Source organism: Canis lupus, chromosome 7 (genome assembly GCF_003254725.2).
Source record: "Canis lupus dingo isolate Sandy chromosome 7, ASM325472v2, whole genome shotgun sequence".
Taxonomy (NCBI): Eukaryota; Metazoa; Chordata; class Mammalia; order Carnivora; family Canidae; genus Canis; species Canis lupus.
The window spans coordinates 15,589,036-15,612,092 of NC_064249.1; the positions used below are offsets into that span (position 1 = coordinate 15,589,036).

General features: G+C 42.7%; 1 protein-coding gene across 1 annotated transcript in view; it reads left to right on the plus strand.

Moving 5' to 3' along the window:
- Positions 1-23,057, plus strand: part of RGSL1 (regulator of G protein signaling like 1) — a 309,935-nt gene that overhangs the window by 257,018 nt on the left and 29,860 nt on the right. Inside the window, exons 25-27 of the mRNA XM_025429987.3 lie at positions 13,018-13,222; positions 14,021-14,156; positions 19,483-19,643. The gene's annotated coding sequence lies outside the window, so the exon portion shown is untranslated. The remainder of the gene's footprint in view (positions 1-13,017; positions 13,223-14,020; positions 14,157-19,482; positions 19,644-23,057) is intronic.

Here is a 23,057-nt window from a genome sequence, read left to right on the forward strand (position 1 = left end):
TATTAATCTTCTGTTTTCGATTTCATTGATTTCTGCTCTGATTATTATTTCTTTTCTTCATGCCTACTTTGGATTCAATTTGCTTTTCTTTTTCTAGTTTCTTAATGTGGAAACTTAGATTGTTAATTTTAGATCTTTCTTATTTTTTAACATGCATTCAATGGTATAAATTTCCCTCTAAATGGTGCTTTTCCAGTATCTCACAGATTTTGGTAAGTTGCATTTTCATTTTTATTTAGTTAAAAATATTTTAAAGTATTTTTTGATATTTCTTCTTTGACCTGTGTATTGTTAGAAGTATGTTGTTTAATCTCCCAGGTATTTTGGGATGTTCCAGCTACCTTTCTGTTACTTATTTCAGTTTCAATGCATTGTGGTCTGAAAGTAGACATTGTATGATTTCTATTCTTCTAAATTTGTGTAAGTGTGTTTTATGACCCAAAATACAAATTTTTGGCTTCAAAAGTAGTCACAGAAATCCAAAATTATACAGGAGAGTCTGTTTTTTACCTACAGAATTGACAGAGGTCTTTTGAGGTTTTTTTTCCTTCTTCTTCTTCTTCTTCTTCTTTTTTTTTTTTTTAATAAACTGCCTCTTGCCAGCATGAGGGGAAAAAGACACCCTCATATAGAGAAAGAAGTTTACATGATACAACTCTTCTGGAAAGCAATATGGTAATATAAAACAAAAATATGAAAACCCTTAAATCAGCTATTCCAATTAGAAATTTAACTCTAAGGAACTAATTGTAGATGTTTATAAAGACTAATTTCAAAATAATTGTAGTGTTGTTAAATATAAAGTATTAAAAAACCCACTAAGTGTCTAATAAAGGGATGCAATTAAATCATGGTACAGGCTACAAAGAACTATATAATAAAATGAGAAAATATTCTTGAATGGAAGTAGATGCAGAAGCATCCATACTATGATATGACTCAAGCTATTATTAATAATACACATAAATATGAGTCCCAAATATTACTTGATAACTATATAAGGAATATGCATCTTTATAATAACAGAGTTTTAACAGCAATTATTCCAAGTGTTGGGATTACAAGGTAGTATCTATTTTTTCTTTTCTAAAATTATCTTTCCTTCATGAAGTAAAACTAAACATACACTCACACACTTAGACACATATTTCACATATTTCAAGCAACAACTATAATTTTTTATTTGCAAAGGATGAAGTTATGTGCTTAGAGTAGTTCCTTGGAATGTTATTCATATTAATAAGAGGAAGCAAATAAAAATAAGACAAAAAGAGATGTTTAAACAATCTTTGATAACATAATTGATAGAATATTTAGTCATTTTATTTTTATTTTTTAGTCATTTTAAATAATTACTATAAATCAGTATAATGTGCTTGTAGTATATTGTTTCTTAATTTAAGCAGCATCACAGTGGAGCAATACAATAGAATGTCAATTATGCAAAACTCTCCTATGCATGTAAATAAAGTCTAAGGTGGAATATGGAATATTAAAATAGTTTATCATAATGAGAATGTGGGTGTTTTTTTATTTCTGATGTTTTTGCGGTATTACTTATCAAATAATGAATTATAATAATATCAGACTTATCACAAGATACAACTATTAATCTTCTTATAATAAATTTTATTACTCTTTTTAAAAATTAATTTGTATCTGAAAGCTCAATACCCAATATCCAAGTCTCATTTTGCTTTTAATTCACTTCCCATCCAAAAACATACAAGAATCTGACCTGAAGTCTGGAAGGAACTTGGCCTTGATCTACCTTGGCACTGGCTGTGTGGCATTGGGCAAATCATTGAACATATCTGAATCTGTGTTGTATCCGTTGAATGGGCATTACATCACCTAACTTGGGAAAGGGCAGGATGGTTGCTATTCATATCTTGGGGCTAGTAGAACTTCACTATTTAGGACCATGATTTATTCCTTACCTTGGGCCACCGAAGTGGAGAAGTAAATTGAAGACACAGTTCAAGGACAATGGCAAATAAGCTCTGCCCTCTGGAGGCTCTTTGCTGCCATGTATATTGGCATAAAAGACCCACCAGTATATAACACCAATCTTTTTCGGGGGTAGGGGTACTCTATATATTTCCCACTCACAAGTCTTTCATGTTGTTCTAAAATGGCCTGGGAGAAATGCCAGTCAGCCAAGAAGACCTGATCTGTAATTCTAGAGTGGAAAATAAGCTGCTTTTAAGGCCACTGGCCTGCCTACAAGGGCTGCCTGAATCAGCCATATTGGAATGAAAGTGTACATACATAGAGGAGGTCTTGGCTTCCAGTCTAGTGCAGCAGTGACATGTAATACTGTGAAACAGTAATTCCATATGTCAGTGACTTCAGAACCTGGGTACAGCCTCCATCTTCAAGTGGACAGAGTGGTGATGCCACACACCCCTTTATATAATTAACTCAAATCTTCTAACAAATACCTTTATATGCTAAGTGGGGTCAGTTAATTGAAATCAATAAAATTGTATAAGAACTAAAGGAGGAAACTAGCTTGGCATTATGTTGACAAGAATGATTCAATGAAAGAATGGAAGTATTCAGTTGGCTGGAAAGCATTGTGCAAAAATAATCCTTAGCCAGAAAATTACTGCTAATCAGCTCTAGTGAGAGGGGGAAATGTATACAGATAAAAGACCATAGGCTTCTGAGCTGAATAGGATTTCATTTCTGGGTCTTACTAGCCATGTGATCCGGGACAGATCATTTATATTCTCTGTACCTCATGTCGCCACCTGTAAAGTGGAGAAATAAAACTGTCTTTCAGGATGATTGTGTCAATGTAGAAAATATGTAACAGCCTAATAAAATATTGGACTTCTAGCATATGTTGAATAAATGTTCATTCCAGCCCACAACCACCACAACCACCACCTCCACCATTCTTGTGGGTTGTCTACTTATTTCATAGATCCAGAAGGAGACATGATAAAGCATGTCACTCAGCCATGTCTTGGAATCTTGGATACAGAAGAGTATCCATAGCTACAGTGAGCATGGTATCCAGGAGTGAGCAACAGGCAAAATAGTATGTGAAATATGGCCAGCAGGCAGCAGGCTGCACTAACCCACTTGGTAATAGTAATAGAGTTAAAGATGTATAGTGGATTCATGCCTGCAAAATAAGATAGGTGTCCTATAAACTTTTAATTCATTCTTGTTCTTGCCACTCAGGGAAATCTACAGTTATTATGGCCATTATTGCTAATATTTCCCCAGGCATAATCACCGTACATCATGCTAGGCTAAATATATTAGGCATGTAGTGTTGATACATGATGGTGTTCTTCCATCCAGAAATTATTATAGAGGCATCATATTATTTAATTTGATGTAATATGCCCTTTCCTCTGGTCATCCTATAGGTTTTATTAGTGGCAGGTGCTATAATTTCCCCAGTACTAAATATATCATAATTCTTTTTATTAATACTTTGCTTGTTGATTTAGATTCTGGGGTGTTGTTAGTGCTAATTCTTATCTCTATGGATGGCTGCACTATTCACTAGTTGAGAGTTCTTATATCCTTTCTATAATTATGGCTTAGAAATCTTGTCATCTCCCAGATTGTTTTAGTCCAAGCTTTCATATCCTGATTGTTAGTAAGCAACCCAAGCTTTTGCTTCAGCAAGCCATGAAACCTTTCAACTGATTCAGAGGTGGTAGAGCTATAGAGTAAGTGAAAGCTCCACATTATGCCTTGTCCTTAGCCCATTCTTATATTCACTTTCCTGTGAAGTGGGAGACCTGATCTGATTTTATGATGGATGGGATACCATACCATCCAGATTTTTAATGCTCTAATGCTGGATTTTTTTCAAATCATCTTTCCTGCAGGAATAGGGAGATGTCATACAATACTATTTTCTGCCATTATGTCCTTACTCTATATATTTCCTATTTTCCAGTTCTTTCCCACCATTTTCTGACCAAAATTGTTATTCAACTAGCTACTGCCCATTAGTCTGAGAAAATATATACCTCATTCTGATTTTCCTTAACAGATTGTTCAATCTCCCATTTTATGGCTATTAGTTCAGCATATTGTACTGATCCTCCTGAGCCTGATTGTGTTAGGTAACACTACCATTATAATGTCCTCAAGACCACAGCCTGCTAGTGTTCTCCCCATGGCATCATGGAAGCATGTATTGTTGAGTGCCACGGACAAGGTTGGTTCCTATTGCCCAACTGCTTGAACTTGAATAGGTTCGCCCCTTGGTAATTCAAACTTCTCCACTACTGGCATTGCCGGGATTTCCTCAGTTAATATAGGGGGTCAACAATCCAACTATTTATCCCACTCAGAAGTTTACAATTTCCGTGTTAGACCTTTATGGTCAGATGTAGTTCCCCTCTGTTAGGGATCTGCTTTACTTCCTCCAGAATAGGCTGTTGGAGTTTAATTGGCTTATTTCTGTTAGTGGCTTATTGGCTTATTTCTGTTAGTGGCTCTCTATTTTGTAGGGCCTTATCAAGTACCCAGGTGAGACTTTCAAATGATTGGTATCTGTTCTTGGGCCATGGGCACTTAGCCCAAAATGCTGTCAGGTAAAATTTAGTATCCTGCAGTGTTTTTATCCACAGACACCATTTGCAATCCTCTATGAACATAGGTACTTTCATTTATACCATTTCTCGCCAACTGGTACCAATGTATTAAAGGTTCTGACAACATTTCTAAAATAAGGCTGCCTTTTGAGCATCTGAATTCCCTACTTTTCCTAGTTATTTTATAAATGTGTTTTAATATATACTCATGTGGTATGTGCTCTTTCCAATATTGAAACAGTCCTATCAGTTTGTGACCTGCTGCTTTTGTGGTAGAAGTTTGTATGCTATCTTCTTTATAACTGGGTCAGTTATTTTTCTGCCTTCAGAGGACCAAATTATACCTAGAAATTTTACTGTAGTATGGACATTATTTGAGTCAATTGTCCATTCTCTGAGTGTAAGTTATTCTATTAATTATATTATAACCCTAGTCTATTGTTCCAAGTTATCTTCTTAAACAAAGATTTCATCAATATAAGAAATACTGGTTTGTGTGTGTGGTGTGGTTTCCCAAAAGACCTAGATGTCTTGTGTTAGAAGATTGCAAGTTATTACTGGGTGGTTAAAGTATCTTGTTGGTAACCTAGTAAACTTGGTATCACGTGAAGGCAGTCATGGGTTGGCTCTCCTTTTCAACTGAAATAGCAAAGATATTCAGATAAATCTATCCCCAGGTAATTAGTTCCAGATCCAGTGGTGATACTTCTTATGATAGTGCCTATGTCTGCCCCCCCCCCAATTTAGGGAGGGTGTTCGTTTAAATTCCTATAATCTACTGTAAATATATAACACTCATCCAGCTTTTTAATAGGCTTGATTGGATTATTATAATGTGAAACAGGAGGCACAATAATTTGTTCCTTTAGGAGTTCCTGAATGTTTCCCTCAAATTTTATGTCCTATTACTTCCATTCCAAGAATGGACCAACACAGTGGTATATGTAGTATTTATGCTTGCAAAACAGGTTTCTATTGATATGTCCTGTGTAATATATGGACAATTATCTTTGCCTTGGGCCAAGAGACAGTGACCACAGAGTCCCTATGGGTGGGTTCATGAGTTTTGCTTTCCTTTGACTATCAGTGGCTTGTCTATTAATGGGATTAGATTTTATAAAGCAGTTGGTATTTATAGTAAATGGGGTAGTGGGTCCATTTATTTTCTATAGATCTATCTACCATAAAAGCTTGACTGTTTCCATTTCTCTGCCACTGTACATACTTTCTTGGGTTCTCATTTAAGCTTCTACTTTTATCATTTGTTTTCGAGGGTGGTGACCTAAATGATTTAGGGAGCCAAAAAGGCCTTATAGACTTACGTCTAGATGGTCTGTTTTGATTTGGTTTATTTTCATTAACTGTAACCCTGTTTTGTTTATATACACGAAGTTTAAAGCTATAGCCTTTATCTTAATTCCTTGACTGTTCTTATCAAGTCAATCAGTTCTGTTTTTCTGACTCATGCAAATACTGTAAGTAATGCTGTTCCATCTTGTAGGGTACAGCTCTTAAGCTGGCCTTTTAATTTGTTCTGTTGCTTCTACATGTATCAGTAAGGATATCTGTCCTCTTTCATAAATCAGAGTTAATAGCCCTAATTTCATAATAATGAAATATAATAATGAAGTACATTAGTAGTTTCCACTGCTGTTTTCCATGGAGGTGTTTTAAGGGATAATATATTAGGTATTGGTCATTTTAATCCCGTTTGTTGCTACCCAAACAAAGATCATTCTAAGTTAATATTATTTTCCCCATATGCTCTCAGGTATTGATTCATTTTAGCATCAGTGGTAATGGGTTTGAAGTACATGATCTCTATTATGAGGGGATCAGGTTTTGTCCTCCTTTGGACCTTCTATGTCCACATCAATTTGTTGGAATTCCGTTCTAATTTTTCTCATTTCTTGTCTAGTATTAGTGTTCTTTTCAGTGACTCTTATTGATTCTATGTTAATCATGTGTTGTAGTTTTTGCCTATTATCATGGGCTTTTAGCTTCTAGTTAAAGTTACTGTTTCAGGATTTCTTTTCTTTTCATGCCCATGGTTCTTGATCATGTTGCTTCGAAGAATGAGGAGGTAGACCAGAGGAGAGTCGTGGGCAGCAAAGCAAAGTTTATTGAGAGATAGTACCAAGCTCCTGAAGAGAGACAAGACCAAAGAGGGTTCCCAATTTGGCATTAAAATCTAAGGGTTTTTATGGGCTCTTATGGGCTGTTTTAATCTGATTAATACTCTTTCTGTCCATGCACTCCTCTATCAGGCACTTGTTCACAAGGGACAGGGTGGAGGCTCCTTCCAGAGCAGTGTTTCGTAGCCTTGGGGATCAAGAGGGTGGCCCTAAGTCATTCCAGCCAGCCACAGATCACTAGATCAAGCTCTTTGTTCAACTATCACACTGGCTGTTGAGCTGGTCCCTAGGCCTGAGTTAGGACGCCCAAGGCCATGCTTTTCCTTTCTGTCACAAGTGGTAAGTCCTTCCAGTAGGAAGACTTAAAGTTAGAGCACTGAGTAAAGCCTAGAGAACAGGATGGGGTCTTTTTCCTTTTCCGAGTAGTTTCCTCTTAGAACAAGGAGGGAACAGGAATTGCCTTTCTTCCAATTATCCTTCATTATTACCAAGGTCAAAAGGGTGGAAATAGTTATTATCCTCAGGATGTAGACTGGTGCAGTTAGAATCAAAAGGCTCTGGGTTTCTTCCTACCCTGGAGATAACTTTTTGCGCTAGCACTTTTCCTTTCTGCCTGCTGGCATCTGTGTTACCTAATGCTTCTAATAAGAGCACTGGATTATCTTCCTTAGTTGCTCTTTTTAATATAGGATATAACTGGGTTGGATGATCAGGCTAATATCTGGAGTTTCCTTAATTTTAAGGTTTTCCCAAAGTCTTCGGTAAGTCTCTATGGATCCTCAGATGTTAATACATAATCCATTCTACCCCTAAACCACCCCTTGAGTAATTTTGGCAAGGTTAGTAAGTGAGGTGTATATTTGCTATTGTTTTGCTGCCTTTCACAACTGTTTTGTGATATATAAAACAATATATGTTTTATCATAGTGATGCCTAATAGGATTCCAAATCATTTATAGTATGGTAAAACAGAATAAGATAATTATTGTAGCCAACATTAGCATCCTAATTATAGTAGCTCTATCAATTTTATCTTTTTAAGATTTCATTTGACAGCACAAGCAGGGGGTAGTGGCAGGCAGAGAGAGAGGGAGAATCAGTCTCCCCTTTCAGAGCAGGGAGCCTGATGTGAGACTCCATCCCGGGATTCTGGGATCATGACCTGAGCCAAAGGCAGATGCTTAACCAACTGAGCCACCCAGGTGCCCTCTTTTCAATTTTATCTATTCAAAGGCTGGTTATAATTTCAGTAGGATGCCATAGCTAATAAATAGTATATTAAAATTTGTCAAGCCATTAATGGGCTTTATCAGATTTTGGTTAATTATAAATTTATTACAATTTATCACCTGTTTCTAATTTACATGGAATTTGACATATTTCATAACAATGACCAATGTTAATTATTATTACTTTGGTTCAGGTTGCAGACTATACCCTTTGTTTTGTTTGATGAGATGAATTAAAGCTCAGATACTGAGTTTGTTTTTGCCAAAAATTTACTCAGCATTGGTTCACTGTGGAATTTTACAAGTCAATTGCATACAGGATAATGTGTTTAAGCCGATAAAGAAACACCATAGTCCAAACCAATGATAGATGAGTCACACTATTGTTCCAAGCAAAAGGAGATGAAAGGAATAAAGTCCAAATTTAGTTGAGGCATACTTTTCTTTAAAAAACAAAATTTAACTGTGTAAATTAGAATATCTAACGGACCTTACTAAGCAATGTATGAATCCAGCAGCATCACATATAGCAAGTAGAAAGATGCTGTGAGAGTTGTATAAAATGGAATGTTTTTATAGGAAGGAGGGTGAGGTCAAGGTATTAGCAAAAGAAAAAAAAAAGGATTGTTTCAGGCCAGGGCAGATGCTTTTAAGAGGGGGAGGGACCAACAGGGTTTTTTTTATCAAGTAGATAATCACACTGAAGCTGATGGGGAAATTTCAGATTGACTTTTAAAAGGTCACCTTGCTGGGTGCCTGGCTGGCTCAGTCAGAAGAATGTGCAACTCTTGATTCAGGGTTATGTGTCAGAGCAAAAGGCTCCATTTTGGATTTTCTTTCAAAAAAGAGGGACAGAGATTTACTCTGAGAGAGAGAGAAAGAAAGAGAGCACAAGCTGGAGGGGCAGAGGGAGAAGGAGAGAGAGACTCCCAGGCAGACTCCATGCTGAGCACAGAGCTCCATGTGGAGCTCAATCTTACAACCCTGAAAGCACAACCTGAGCTGAAACTAAGAGACACTTAACCGACCGTAGCACCCAGGTGCCCTGAATTTCTCTTTTTAACATTTTATAGGCGATGAAATCAAGAGAGGCTTAGCCAAGTGAGAGCTGACATCCAGCAGCCAGTGCAAAAAAGTCCTGTGCGGCTATAGCTTGTTGCTGAGCAACAAGGGCATAGGTGTTGTTTGGCAAGATGACCTTCACTGGGACACTACATGACCATGCCCCTGCTTGTAAGAGAGTTGACTTTCCTGGGGTAGGAGCTAATTGTCCTAGGGTCTTTGAGAGCTATTTTAAATAAGCAAACTTCATGATTGCTCACAAGGGGCATTGTCCAGGAGCCGCCAAAGCTCTCAGTATTTGTATTCTAATATCTCCTTGCCAGTTACGTCATATGTTTTACTGATAAGCCACCAGCCAGACCCCTCAGCAGCTGAGCTGCCAAATTCTAATGGGCAAGAACAGAAGAGATGATGATATCCTGACACAACTTTTTTCATTGTTATACCCAAACAACTTTACCTCTGAAAACAGTTTATGATAAACAAGTGGACTTGAAATCCTGTCAAACCAATACACAGCATGGGCAGGGCTGGAGGAATCTGGACCGCCTGGTCACTGGGGGCGGGCAAGGCTGTCCATTGCATTCTTGGATAAGAGACCTCTGGGATGCTTGATTGCTGGAGGAAACCCAGGATCCTCATTAGGCAGCTGGTCACCAATTTTAAAGCTGCCTCCTGACAAACATTTTCATGCGCCAGTTTCCCTACACACTGAGACAATTCAGGTGACTGGGTTCTGACCAGAATTTCGCAGGCCTGGGGTGTCCCCTGCAGCCCTGGTCCCCCTGACAAGGTGCAGACTGCATGTACCCACTGCACAGGTCAGGATCACCTAGAGGTCTGGAACAAGGCAATGCCGAGTGAGGCCAGGTCACAGGACTGGGCTGTTAGGAGTATAAGTCAACAGCCTAATATGCAAGGCCTACCTAGCCATTGTGGGGGTTTTCCATCTGTTTTGCCAGGGAGGGGCCATGCTGGAAGCCTCAATTTAGGCACATTTGGGAGTCCTGGTGCCTAGAGAAGCCTAGGAATCCATTGGCTGCAAGTTCACATGGGAGCTGTTGCCCATTTGCAGCTTTCTGCTGAGAGCAGTTTTCAGAAGGTGGGCTTCCTCCAAGCTGGAGGCTGTGCAGGTGATTGGGGCCTGGAGGGAGGTCGACGGGTTTAAAGGGCGGGATCTGCCCAAGTCCAGCTTCTGCGTACATACTACGCATGTGCAGGCTATACAGGTAAAGCCAGGGCCACAACAGGGCAATGTTGGGCAAGGCCTAGTCCCCTGAGGAGGCTTTTGGAGGCACCCAACATCTGCCAATCCCAAACCTTCACGTACACAACTAAACATATTCCCGCTGAAGGTAGACCTGGAGTAATCTAGAGTGCCTGGCCTGTTAGATCAGCAGGCTGGCCGGGTATCCTCCAATAAGGACACCTAAGAACCTTCATTGCTACAGAAGTCCCCCACCCCAGCTGACGGTAAGTTTTCATGCGATCTGACCAGCTGCCATTTCAGTGGCTGTTTCAGAGCGATTTTCAGGGTGTTGGGTTTCTGCACCCCTGAAGTTGTTCAGGTGGCTGGGGATGAGTCTGGCTCCAAAGGCCTAGTGGCCCCAGCTGCCAAAAGGATGGCTAATGGGGTGCATACTCCTCACGGCATGCACCCTGCAGGTTAACATAGCCGTGGACCTGAGAAAGGGCGTCTTGTGAGGCCAGGTCACAAGAGCAGGCTATTGGAAGTACCAGGCATGTGCCTAATCCCAAGGCTTAACTTACTCAAATGCATATATTAAGCACAGCTGGAGAAATCTGGACCGCCTTACTAGGACCAGGTGGGATGCCCCTTATAAGATACACCTGGGATCCTTAATTGCTAGAAGAGTTGGGACCCCCACCAGACAGCCAATTCAAATGGGGACTGAGGGTTCCCAGTTTAACCTAGAGCTTCAGAAAGATTTTTGGCGGACAGGGTGTGGAATATACATTCCAAGTCACAGGTCGTGATTGCCAGGATCCCGGAATGGGGCAATATTAGGTGAGAACAGGTCACAGGAGGGGGTAATGGGGGTACAAGTCATTGACCTAATTCACAAGACCTACCTATGCACTCTGGAATATTACCCTCTGAAGCTGGAGCTTGATGTTTTTCAACTGCCTTGCCAGGGCAGGGACCTGCCAGCAAGACAGCTTATCCTCCATATGGAGGCACCTAGAAGTCCTGGTCTCTAGAGAAGACCCGGCCCCATTGGGGCAGCAGGTCTACATAGGGACTATCACTCATTTGCAGTTTTTGGCTCAGCAATTTTGGGAGACAGGCTCCCTCCATGCTGAAGACTATGTAGGTGATGGGGGCCTGGCCAGAGTTTCACAAGCTTGGAAGGTCTAATCTCAAGGTTAGCTTACAGGATGGGGACTGCGCTGTGTGGGTTACCAGGTAAGGGTAGCCAGGGACCTATAACAAGGCTTGTGTCATGTAAGGGAGGCCTGGTCACAAGAGCAAGCTATTGCACGTACCTGGCATGGGCCTAATACAAATCTTAACCTACATACAAATGCATATATTCCCACCTGAAGACAGAGCTAAAGGGATCAGGACTGCCTTGCCTGGGTGGGGCCCAGAAGGATAGCTAGGGTAACCTCCACTAAGTATCCTCTAGGAGCCTTGATTACTGGAGAAGCCCAGGAGCCCAGCCAGCCAGTGCAAATGGGGACAGTCAGTGCCTCAGATTTTCAGGAGGTGGGCACCATCTACCATGAGGCTGTTCCAGTGGTAGAAGTTGGGCTGGAGCTCCATGGGCCTGGAGTGCCCTGTGCACCACAGAACCAGCTAGCAGTGTGCAGACTATGTGTGAGCAGGCTGAGCAGGTCAGTGGCATCTGGGACAGGGCAATATGGGGTGAGGTCAGTACACAGGAGGGGGTTATTGGGGATATGAAGTACCAGCCTACTGTGAGAAGTCTACCTACCCATTATAGAGGTTTTTTCTCTCAAAGGCAGAACTAGAGGTTATCCAACTGCCTTGCCAAGGAGGGAACATTCTGGCAGAACAGGGCAGCCTCCATTTGGAGACACCTGGGAGTCCTGGTCCCTAGAGAAGCCTGCAAGTATACAGGGGGACTACCCCTCTCTTGTGAAGAGACTCAGTGATTTTCACAAGGTGAGCTCCTCCACCCTGAAGACTGAGCTTTGGGGGCTGGCCAGACTGCCATTAGCTTGAGGGGTAAAGTCTGCTCAAGGCTAATTTCAGGGGGGGTAGGGCATATGCAGGCCACACAGGTCAGGGAATCCAGAGACCTGGAACAGAGAAATGTTGGACAAGTCCTGGACACCTGAAGGGGCTTTTGAGGGTACCTGGCATCTGACCTACCCAAATCCACATTGCCCAGTAAAGGTAGACCTAGAGTGTTCTGGATTGCCTGGCCAGGTTTGGATCAGTAGGCTGGCTGGGATAGCTTCAACAACAGACACCTGGAGCTTTGCTGCAGAAGCCCAGGACCAAAGCTGGTAGTTAAGTCTACATGCAGTTTGACTCACCCGTTTCAGGGGGCCCAGCTGCCTGCGGCTGGCTTATGAGGTGGGTATGCCCATGTGTGGGCCTCTCACGTCGGGGTAACCAGTACTTGGAACTGGGCAAGCATCTGGAGAGGCCCTGTCACCGGAGGGGGATAATGTGGGTACCTGGCATCTGCCTAATTTCAAGGTTTAACCTACATAGATGCTTATATTCCTCCTAAGGGCGGAGCTAGAGGAATCTGGACTACTTTGTCAGGACGGGCTTGGGCAGAGGCCTGAGTACCATTCAATAAGAGATACTTGGGATGGCAGCCCAGGTGGCTCAGCGGTTTAGCGCCACCCTCAGCCCGGGTGTGATCCCCGGGATCCCGTCCCACGTTGGGCTCCCTGCATGGAGCCTGCTTCTCCCTCTGCCTGTGTCTCTGCCTCTCTCTCTCTCTCTCTCTCTCTCTCTCTCTCTCATGAATGAATAAGTAAATAAAATCTTTTTTTTTTTTTTTTTTTTTTTTAAAGATACTTGGGAGCTTTGGTTGCAGGAGAAGCCCTGGACCCCATTAGCTAGCTGGTTCAAATGGAGACTGACAGCTGCCAGCTTAAGCAGAGGTCTCTGAAAATGTTCAGGTCTCCCCACCCCGGCAGCTAGCAGGTGGAAGGTGTTTTATACCAGCATGAGCTCCACAGACCTGGAGAACCCCAACAGCCGAGGCAGGCTGACAGGGTGGGTACTGTGCACACATGGGCCGTATGGGTCAGGCTGGCCAGGGACCTGGAACACGGCAAGGTCTAGGCCAGTTCCCAGGAGGGGTTACTGGAAAACTGGCAGCTCCCAAATTCCAAGAGTTAACCTATACAACTGTGCGTATTCTTCCGAGGGCAGAGCTGGAGTAATCTGGGCTGCCTAGACAGGGCTGGGTCAGGTGGGATGCCTTCGTGGCTCCTGCAGCCTGGGACAGTAGCAGATGCTAAGTCTATCAGGGACTATCACCCATTTTAGCAACTGCCTCAGGGCAATTGGGGGGAGGGTGTGGTAGGCCTTCTCCACACTGAAGACTATGCAGGTGGTTGGGGATGTCCCACAGCCCTGGAGGGCCCAAAGGACGGTTGCCAGGCAGGATGGCTGGGGTACTCCCAATAAGAGACACCTGGGAGCCTTGTTTGCTGGAAGCCCAAGAACCCATTAAGCAGCAGCCTATTCAAATAGAAAGTGAGGCACCAATTTAACCTAGAGTCTCAGATTTCCAGAGAAGGAAAGGTTGGGGGCTCTTTCCCCCACTGGAGTCTAGCAGGTTTTTGTTCACTGTCATGAGCTCCTCAGGCTTGGAGGACCCTGAAAGCAAATGGAGAACTGACATGTGGACTGTGATGGGCAGGGTGTGCCGGCTATGGTAGCCAGGCACCTGGAACAGGGCAAGGTCAGCTGAGGACGAGTCACAGGTAGGGTTTACTGGGGGTACCTGGCATCTGCCTAACTCCATGACTGAACCTACAAGAATGTGTATATTCTCCCTGAAAGCAGAGCTAGAGGACGCCTGAATGCCTTCCTAGGGTGGGACCTAGAGGCCTGGTCCACCTTGCCCCCTATAAGAGACACCTGGAGCTGGTCCAGTTGGGAACTGACTGGCCTGATTAAAGCTGCTGCTTTAGAATTTCAGGTGGGTTCCCTTTCAAGTATCTGGGGTTTATTTTATTTTATTTATTTTATTTTTTTTAGTATCTGGGGTTTAGCCTCCACTCCATAGGCCTGGAGCACCCCATGCAATCCAAGGTTGGGTAACTGTGTAGACTGTGCATGCCAGAGACACCTGTCTTAATTGCTGGAGAACCCCGGGACCCCACCATGCAGACAGGCCAATTAGGGCAGTTGATAGATAAAGCAGTTGCCTCAGAAAAACTGGCTGGGAAAGGGGAGCACGGTTGGAAGTGTCAGGCTCCTTCACCCTGGCCATTCAGGTTGTTCCCATCAGACCAGAACTCCACAGGCCTGGAGTGCCCTCTGCAGTCCAAGACTGCGACAGGATGTCCCCATCCTGCACATGCGCAGGCCACACAGGTCAAAGTTGCCCTGGAACAGAGCAATACCCAACACAGCAGGGCTACAGGACAGGGCTGTTGGGGGTGTCCACCTAAACATTAAAAGACTTCCAGTTATTTTTACTAGCAAAATGAGTTTATTCAAGAACAGCAGAGGAATTGTGATTCAGGACAAGCAAACTATGGCAAACCTTTATAGGCAAGTTGGAAAAAAAGAAAGGGAAGGTCAGCTTTTATTAGTTTTAGGAGGAAACTGGAGAGTGTTTTTGAACACAAATTCATTGGAGAAAAGTGTGAGGCTTTGGTGGTTTCTCACTGGCTGTAAGAGGTGGTTGGTGCACTGTTTCTGAGGCTGGAAAGCTCTTCCTTCCTTAAATGCAGGAGATAAATTCCCATATGCAAAGTATCCTCCCCTGTCAAGATGAGAATTCTCTTCCTTGCCCTCGCTGGTTGTGCAGGCTGTGAGGAGTGGTAAGAGCAGAACAGCTCCCTTTTCAGGGCTTCCTTCATTCAATTTTTAATAAGGTTTCCTTTACTCAGTTTCATAGGAGTAGCTGGATCTGGCCAGGTTCCAAGCCTTAATGTCCACAAATGCAAACAATCCCCCTGCAGGCAGAACTGGAGGATTTTGTGTCAGGGTTGGATTGTGGGGAGGGTGCTGGCTGGGGTATCCTCCCATTAGAGATACCTGGGAGGCTCGGTTGCTGCAAAAGCCCAGGATACCAGCAGACATGGAGTCTCTATGGGGTGTGACTGTCACCTATTGCAGCAGTCGCCTCCGAGTGATTTTTGAGTAGTAGACCTCCTTCACCCTTGAGTAATGTAGGTGGTTAGGGACAGCTCCTAGCTCCATAGGCCTGGAGAGCCCTGGTTGCATAAAGGGAACTTCTGGGTTTATTGCACATGTGCAAACCCACAGCCGGGGACCTATAACAGGGCAAGTGTCAGGGGAATCCGGGTCACGTGAACTGGGGTAGGGGTACCTGGATTCCACCTTATTCCAAAGTTCAACCTGCACAAATGTGTATAGTCACCCTGAAGGTACAGCTGGAGAAATCTGGACCTGCCTTGCCAGGGAGGGCATGGCTGGTTGGGATGGTCTTGATTACAAGAGAAGCCTCGGACCTCATCAGGCAGCCAGTCCAAATAGGGACAGACTGTCACCAGTTTAAACAATTTAGGGGAAGGGGGTACTCCCTCTACACTGAAGCATTTCAGATGGTTAAGTCATATGGCCAAAGCTCCACAGGCCAGGAGTGCTTCCTGCATCCCAAGGCCATCCCATGACAAGGTATGACATGCACCGGTACGAACTCCACAAACTAAAATAGCCAGGAACCTGGAATTGACAAGGCTGGATCATAGGACGGGTGCTGTTAGGGGTACAAGGCCTAGTGCATAAGGCTTACCTACTCATTGTTTAATATTCCCCCTAAAGGCAGAGATGGAGGTTTTTCAACTGCCTTGCCATGGAGTGGCCATGCTGGCAGACAGGGTAGCCTCCTTTGGGAGACACCTGGGACACCTGGTTCCTAGAGAAGCCCCAAACCCAACAGGCAGCAAGTGTACATGGGGACTGTCACCCATTTGTAGCTTTCTAATTAAAGCAATTTTTGAAAGGTAAGCTCCCTCCACACTGGAGGCTATACAGGTAGTTGGGGCCTAGCTAGTGTTTCACAAGCTTAAAGAGTCAGGTCTGCTCAAGGCTGGCATACGGGATACCACTGTGCATGTGTGTATCTCCCAAGTCAGGGTAGCCAAGTATTTGGAACAGATAAGCATCCAGGGAGGGCAGCTCATGGGTTCAGACTCTTGGGTTACAAGGCATCTGCCTAATTACCAGCCCTAACCTATTATGTGCACATAATCCCACTGAAGGCAAAGCTAGAATAATCTGGATTGCCTTGCCATGGCTGGAGAAGACTAGCTAGCTGGAGTATCCTCCAATAAGCTATCTCTGAGAGGCTTGATTGCTGTAAAAGTCGGAGACTTCAGCAGACAATAAAGCTGAGGATTGAGCTAACTATTGCCTGTTTTAGCAGCCACCTCAGAGCAATTTTCAAGAAGGGAGAGATTCCCTCCAATGTTGGAAATATAATCTTTGGAAATGAATTTTAGTTCCACAGACGTGGAGCACCCTCAACTACCCAAGGGTGACTTTCAGGGCATCTACTGTGCATGTGTGGACCATGCAGTTCATGGTAGCCAGGAACTTGAAATAGGGCAAGATTTGGGAGATGGCAGGTCAAAGAGTGTGCTGTTGGGGTACTGGCATCCGCCTAATTCTAAACCCTAACCTACTCAACTGTCCGTATTCCCATCGAAGACAGACATGAAGAACCTAGCCTGCCTTGTTGCAGTAGAACCAAGTGGGGTTTGATAGGATACCCTCCAATAAGAGATACCCAGGAGCCTTGTTGGTGCAGAAACCTGGGACCCCAGCAGACATTAAATCCGTATGGGAATTAACTGTCTCTCCTTTTAGCAACCAGTTCAGTGATTTTCATGAAATGGGTTCCCTCCAACATTGAGGCTATGCAGGTAGTTGTAGAGGGGCCCTAGCTCTGAATGTCTAGAGGGCCCGGGTGCCCGTGGGCAGCTGACAGGATGCATACCATACATGTGCAGGACATATAGGTCAGGCTTGCCAAGGACCTAAAATAGGGCAAGTGCCTGGGGACTGGGTCACAGGAGTGGGTTACTGGGAGTTCCTGGCATCTGTCTAATCCCAAGCCTTAATGCTACATAAAGGTGCATATTGGCACTGAAGGGAAAACTGGAGGAATCAGGTGGGATTTCTGGAGTGCCCTCTGCAAAGATACACCTGGAGGCCTTGATTTTTGGAGAAGCTGTTGTATCCCATCAGGTGGCCTAAGAATTGCCAGTTTAGGATGGAGCCTCAGAACTACTTTTGGGGGATGGGCTTTCACCACACTGAATGCCAGCTGGTGGGGCACTGACCAAAGCTCCACAGGACTGGAGGGTTCTGGCCAACCAAGGCTAGATGACAGGAGGCATACCGAGCATACATGGAAAGCTCAGGTCAGAAAAGCTAAGGACCAGAAACTGGGCAATGGAAAATCCAGTTCTTATGAATGGAAGTCCGTGACATCTGCCTATTTGCAAATCCTAACCTACACAAATTTGCATATTTCCCTTGAAGATAAAACTATTAACTGGACTGCCAAGACTGAGCCAGGTGGCCTGCCTGGGAAACCTTTGCTAAAGACACCTGAGAGCCTTCCTTATTGGTAAGCTCAGGATTCCATCAGACAGCCGGTCCAAATGGGAACTCTTTCTACCTTAAAGCTAATGCCTTAGAAAGATTTTTGGGGATTCTGCTCCCTGTGCCCTGTGGGTATGCAGGTGGGTGAGGACCAGTAGAGCTGCAGAGGCCTGCAGTGCCCCAGCTGCCCAAGGCTGGCACATAGGTGCATATTGCACATGTCTACATATCAGGGTAGACAGGACCTGTTACAAGAAAAATGTCAGCAGAAGCCTAGTCACATAAGGGGGCTGTTTAGAGTACATGACACCTGCCTATTTCCAAGCCCTAACTTAAACAGATGTTCATATTTCCCAGGAAGGCAGATCAGAAGTAAGATGTACTGCCTTGCCAGGGTGAGGCCTGACAGATGGCCAGGTATCCTCTAATAGGAGATACTTGTTACCTTTGATTGCTAGAGAAAACTGGAACCTCATCAGGCAGCCCGTCCAAGTGTGGACTGACTTGCCTGTCTAAAGCTGCTCCTCAGAAAGATTGTTGGGCAAGGGATCCTTCCACCCAGGAAGCTATGCAGGTGGTTGGAAACTAGTCTGAGCTCCTCATGCCTGGAGGGCCCTGGTTGCCTGAGGCTGGATGTTGGAGGGCAGATAGCATATGTGTGGGCCATGCAGGTCAGGATAGCCAGAGACCTAGGACAGACCAAGTATTAGAAGATACCATGTTACTGGTGCAAGCTTTCGTGGGTCAAAACCATCTGCCTAAGTCCAAGCCCTAACCATCATTAATGTGCATATTCTCCCTGAAGTTATGGTTGGAGGAAACTGGATGCCTTTCCAGGGTGAGGCTGAGCAATCTGGCAGGGGTATCCTTCGGAAGGAGACCTGGGTGCCTTGATTGATGGGGGTAAAAAAATTGGGTCTTCATCAGGCAGCTAGTTGGTTGTAGACTGACTGTTTAAAGCTGATGCCTCAGAAAGATTTCAAAGGTAGGCTTCCCCTGCCCTGGAGACTATGTAGGTGGTTGTAGACCAGCCCAAGCTCCACACTGGAGGGCCCCAGCTGCCAAAGGATAGCTGTTAAAGTGAATAGTGTGCATATGCCTGCTGCACATGTCTAGAAAGACCTGGAACTGGGCAGTGTCTGGAGTATCCTGATCTCAAGAGCATCTCTTAAGGGTCCCTGGCATTTGCCTCGTTCCAAGCCCTAACCTACACAAATGTGCATGTGAGGGGTCAAGGGTAACATTCCCCAAAATGTGCCACTTCAGTGTATGGATTATTTTGAATTAGAAGCTATTTAATAAGTAGCCAGTGTAAGAACAACCAGAGTCCCCTTTGTCTCAAGAAAGCAGGAAATAGATCTCTCAAATAAAAGATACCCTTTGTAGCAAGATGTCCTTATCATCAGAGATAGAGAATTCAGAGCAGAGAAGGCTATTTAAATAAATATTGTTACTTTTACCAATTTACTACCCCAGCCCAAATTCCATTTAGAATTTCTTACTAATTGAAGCTGTCAAACATAAGTTTTCTTTTTACTGTCAATTCTTCACAAACTTATTGCTTCTTTGTCTAAAAAGTATGAAAGTTGCCTATTTTGGTCATTTCTTTGGGTCTTAATTTTAATATTGGGCCTCCATGTACAGTTAATTAAATTTTGTTTTTTCTCCTATTAATTCTATTTCTCCTATTAATCCTATTAATTTGTCCATTTAATTCTTAGACCAGCGAGAAGAATCTTGAATAATAGAGGAAAATTTTTCCTCCTCAATAGTCGGCATAGTTGGCAGGATAAACTTCCCTGGCTGGACATTGCTGCAGCTGAAAGATCCTTGGACATCTGACAAAACCCAGCAGAACGTAGGAGTTCTTACCACAACAGTGGTAAGAGAGTCCTCTCTCTCTCTCTCTCTCTCTCTCTCTCAATTTAGATCAACAGGAGAAAATATTTGTGGAACTAGTTCCTTGGGCTTAGCAACTCTAATAAATTTGGTAGCATACTCTTGGTTTGACAGATCCATTTTCTCCCAGAGATGGTTACAGTTTTTTGTTTTCTTTGTATTTGTGTCAAATACAAATACATTTGTGTCCTGAAAAGGAATTGCCATAGAGAAAGGCAGGCATAGGATCTATCAGCCTGTTCGTTGAGCCAGCCAGCCTCACAAAGTAGAGTTCATGATTCTCTTAAGACTGGCATTTGTTTAGACAAATTTTGTTGTGGGTCCTATATGTAAAAACTGGGTGAGGTTTTCCATTTCACCTGTTCTATGTCATAAGAGCCTGGATTTCTGACCAGTGACCATATTCTCTCTGGTCTCAACCCTCTGAAGGGTACACTTACTTGGGTGTACCTTAGCGGCCAGTGAAATAGACCGGGATTTCAAGACACATAGTTGCAAGCAGTGCTCTCTTTGCCAGCCATACCAGGTCTTGGAAGAGCTTGCCTAAGAAGTCCCAACCCGTAAGGGACCTTTGTCGTCTTAGTCTTTGTTGCTTGCTGGTGCTGGAAAAGTCTCACTTCAGTATCATATGCCCAGTGTAACAAGTTAGCAGGTCTGTGATTAGAGGTGTCTCAAGTTTTCCTGGGACCAGAGATATCACGTTTACCAGTCTTAACTGCCTATGCAACAAAGGCTTTTGCTTTCTTAAACTATTTTTGGAAGTAAGCTTTTGGATCATTGAGCTATATCATCTGTGCCCTGTCCAGGGATGCCTCTTGCATCTATGATCTAAGCCTGGAAAATTACCTCCAGGTCATTCCTGGAGGCAATCATAAAAAGGCTTATTGATTTGAGGGAGCTTTTGATGATTAGCAAGATCTGTCTGTCAATGGCCAGACATGAATCCTTTAAAAATGGCTATATTTGAAAGAAAAAAAAATCCTTACAAAGCTCTTAAAATTGTCTTACAACAGCTAGCCTTAGGGACTCCCTTGATAAGATGAGAGAAAAGAAATTAGACTTAACACAAAAAGTAATATCCACATCTCACGTATATTTCCCTTCTTAGAATCTGGTGCCTTCTGCCTGTTTTTAAGTTCCCTTTCCCTACATGATTTACAGAGGGCACTCTGGCCTAACTAATCTCTAGATTCAAAGTATACAGGTACTCCTATAAATGCTGAAAGTTAGGAAATGAATTTAACACAAGCTCCTGAGACAGGCAGTTAGGCTGGGTTTGCTTCTACTTTCTACTCTGTCAGCTTCAGGCATTCCTATGCAATGTCCTTTGCAGATGTATCCTAGACCCCCCACCAAAATGAAATTCATGTCCCCCGAATTATGCTCTCAGAAACAAGACCTTTGTTAAAATGCTTTATACAGATTCCTATTTACGTAAAAAATATATCCTTCTGATATAACGTAGCAAATTTGTTTGAAAAGGTAGGTCAGTCCCTTAATACTTAGGCTGTAATCCAGTTCTTTGGGGGGGAATTAAAAACAACTTCATCTTGCACATCTCTACAAAACCGGAAATGCAACTCTAAAAACAAGTCAAAGCCTACCTGTCTTTACTAACCTCCAAAGCTTGCCTATTTCTGTCAAAATACTTGTAGATAAAGACCAGGGCATTGGAACAAAATTGTCCTATACTTCAAAAAGGTATCTTACAATTACCCTGAAACTCTTAGGGGGAAAAAAAAAACTTGCATTCTTTCTCTGTTCCTTAAAGTTACAAATCATGTCTTTGAAATGTAAACACAGGCCACAATCATGTGACACTGAAGGGAAGGAACAGAGTCTTGTAAAAAATACAGACAGCTAAAAGGGCCCTTGTGCCCAAACTCTAGCACAGTTTAAGATTACTTCCAGGGATAAATACAAATCTTAAAAGTCATCTCTATATGTGCGTATGTGTACATTATAGATATGGTATTTTTCTACCTGTGGATGGTATTGCCAAAATAATTCATAAAGAAACTACTGAATTGGCTTAAATTTAAGCACATAAAATTCTCAAAAGTAAAACACTACAAATGAATTTCAGGTTTCTATGATCTGGGAAAATATTTGGTATCAAAACTAAGATTGTTGGTTTAATTAAAATAAACATGTCTTTAAAAAAATAGATGTGTTGGGATGCCTGGGTGGCTCAGTCAATTAAGCTCTAACTCTTGATCTCAGGCTCTTGAGCTCAGGCCCAGCTTTGGGCTCCACAAAAAAGTAGACATGTCTTTAGAGTTATCAGCATTAAATATATTTTTATTCGGGTTTATTCATCAAATAAGTTCATGTTATCCCTGTTATAAAATTTGTGAGAAAATAACTTAGAATAATAATTGATTTTATCTAATGTCTCATTAAGTTTTTATAGATAATCTAAACATAATTCTTAATATTTGTTTTATGTATTTAGGTGTTCCTATGCTGTTGATATAATGTTATATCTTCTCATTGTATTGATCTCTTTATCATTATGTAGTGCCCTTCTTTGTTTCTTGTTATATATAGTCTTTGTTTTAAAGTTTAAATTTTATCTGATATAATTATTGCTATCCTGGCGCTTTTTTTTTTTTTCACTTCCATTTACATGGAATATCCTTTTCCATCCCTTCACTTTCAGCCTATATATGTCTTTAGGTCTAAAGTGTGTCTCTTGTAGGCAACAAATAGATGGGTCTTGTTTGTTTATGTATTTAATCACCCTGTGTCTTTTGATTGGAATATTTAGTCCATCCACATTTAAAGTAATTATTGATAGGTATGGGGACAGCCCCATGACTCAGTGGTTTAGCGCCGCCTTCAGCCCCGGGGCGTGATCCTGGAGATCTGGGATGGAGTCCCACATTGGGCTCCCTGCATGGAGCCTACTTCTCCCTCTGCCTGTGTCTCTGCCTCTCTCTCTATGGGTGTCTCTCATGAATAAATAAATAAAATCTTTAAAAAAAATTATTGATATGTATGTACTTATTGCCATTTTGTTGTTTTCTAGTTGTTTTTGTAGTTCTTCTATCCCTTTTTTCTTCTCTTGCTCTCTTCCCTTGTGGTTTAATGGCTTTCTTTAGTGATAGGCTTAGATTTCTATTTTTTGTGTATGTGTTATAAGAGTTTGACTTGTGGTTACCATTAGGTTCATATATGATATGAATACAGAAATCTATATTAAGTTTGGACACATTCTAAAAGCACTAAAATTTTTTAAGGTTTTATTTATTTATTCATGAGAGACACAGAGAATGGCAGAGACATAGGCAGAGGGACAAGGAGGCTTCCTGCAGGGAGCCTGATGGGGTACTTGATCCCAGGACTGGGATCATGACCTAAGCTAAAGGCAGATGTTCAACCACTGAGCCACCCA